The following is a 2,320-nucleotide window of genomic DNA, read 5'->3' as shown; positions in this document are numbered from 1 at the left end:
GGTGGGGGGCCCGGCGTGAGCTGGAGGTCAAGCCCTTCAAGGTCAGGTCTGGCCCATGACACAGAGACTGCGTGCTTTTTTTTTAAATCGGTGAACAGCCTATAATCAGAGCTTGCAAGCGAAAACGAAGCTTGACAGAAGTTTCAAAAGCAACACGTCACAGGCACACAGTCACCCTCCCGGTGGGGCGCTCGACCTACTACACGGGCCCGAACACACCCCGCCGGACTCTGGCTTCCTCCGTTCCCTTTCCTAACGATCTGATAGACTGGGCCTGTCTGAGCCCCCACAACCCTGGAGCCCAGCCCCATGGGGTCCTCACCAGAACCGGGCTGAAGTGAGGCCTGCCAGGTCCAGACTGTGAATCAGGCTCTTCCTGGCGGGGCGGGGGGCCTCTCCAGAGACTGTGCCTCGGGGCCCAGACCCCTGCACCCCAGTCTGTCCCTGCGGGTCCCCGACCCGCACACGCACCTCTCTGAACTGCAGTCTCCTCTTTCGGAAGACGAGCAGAAGGCACCGCCTCACAGGGCTGCCTGGGGACCCGGCCGAGTGGAGGGCAGCACCTGGCAGGCATGTGCTGCCCGGGGCCAGCGGCCAGAGTGACCGTCTCCACGCTTACGGCTTCCACGCAGGGCGTCTGTCCACCCCCAGCTCCACGTGGGCCTCGCTCTCTGTGGCCAGTGGGCCAGCCCCTGTCCGACGCAGTGCCCAGGGGTGGCATTCAGCCTCTCTGTGACCAGGCAGGGCCTGGCTTCCCAGGTCCACACCCAGCTTGGGCCTACACAGGGCTCGTCCACCCAGACCCGTCTCCACATGGTCACTCACGACCTCCAGAAGAGCCTCCAGCTCAGATTCCCCAGTCTGGGAACCTTGCCCCTGGCGCCAAGACCAGCTCATCCAAGAAGCCCTTCTAGGTTTGTTCTGCCCACTGAGCTCTTTCAGGGTGTTGGTTCGGCACACACTCTCGTTCGTTCATTCAGCAGAAGACTCTGGCGTCACCGAAGACCCAGAAGTGAGCCCCCTAGGCCCCGCTCTCCAGAAGCTGGGGGCACTGTGTCTGCGGCGTGGGAGGTCTCCGGACCTGGGGTGTGAGTCCAGCACAGCCCCCGAGGGTGGGGTGTGGTTTGGGGTGAGGTCACCAAGAGTAGCTGCATGGGGGGGGAGGGACGCGGGGACGATTCTAACGGATGTGAAAGGACTCTCCCTCTGCCCCACAGCCAAGCACACTCTGCAGGTGACCAGAAATCTACTTACAGAAGCCCCAGTGCTTAGGCCACCTATGTGGAGAGCTGAGTCACTGGGGAAGACCCTGACGCTGGCAAAGATTGAAGGCGGGAGGAGAAGGGGATGACGGAGGATGAGATGGCTGGATGGCATCACCAGCTCGATGGGCATGAGTTTGAGTAAAGTCTGGGAGTTGGTGATGGACAGGGAGGCCTGGCGTGCTGCGGTCCATCGCAGAGTCAGACACGACTGAGCGACTCAACAACAACTACTCACAAAAGAACTAAGAGGGGAGCACATTTTCGTTCATCCAGACCATGAACTTCAACAACAACACACTGATGAGGAACAGCCTCAAAAGAAGCCAGCCTGTGTGCACAGCTCCCACTTAGAGATTCAAGAAGGACACACACATCTGTGTGCACCAGAATGTGTCTAGAAGGAGACACCAAAAAGTATAGAATGTTATAACACGTGACTTGCGTCTCTCTTATAACTACCTTTACAAGCTCATGTTGACATTCAAAGGGACGTTTAAGTAAAACAGAAAAGCAGCCCCAGGAAAGCGTGAAGGTTGTGGCCGAGGACGCCCTGCCAGGTTTGGGACGGTCCAGGAGACCCCTGGGGGTCCTCCCGCAGGCGTCACCCCCGGGGACTGGATGTATGGTTCCTCCAGGGCCTGCCTCCCCGCCCCCCCTGCCGGCGGCCCTCAGTTCAGTCCCACTGGGGTGCTGTCGACCAGAGTCCCCCCAGACCCTGGCCACAGGCTGAGGGCTTGGGCCCACGAGACACCCCCACTTCAGCCCCCGATCACATACCCCAGTCGTCACCGGTGCTCGCGAACAGCCAGTGAGAACTGGGGGTCCCAGCCCCTCGGGTTTGGTAATCTGTTAGCACAGCCCCTAGAACTCAGGACACTCTCTCTTTGGTATTTGTATTGAAAGGATGTGATGAAGGTGAGCTGATGAGCAGGAACCCAGGGTTGGGGGAGCTCCCAGGTGCGCCCACCACCCCAGCACCTGCTCCGTTTCACAGACCCAGATGGTCCGACCCTGGGGAGCGGCCTTGCAAGGACTCATTCCCTCGTTCCCTGGCC

The sequence above is a fragment of the Bison bison genome, unplaced genomic scaffold, assembly GCF_000754665.1.
Source record: "Bison bison bison isolate TAMUID 2011002044 unplaced genomic scaffold, Bison_UMD1.0 scf7180017862649, whole genome shotgun sequence".
NCBI classification, from domain to species: Eukaryota; Metazoa; Chordata; class Mammalia; order Artiodactyla; family Bovidae; genus Bison; species Bison bison.
Note: the sequence above shows the minus strand (reverse complement) of the source record.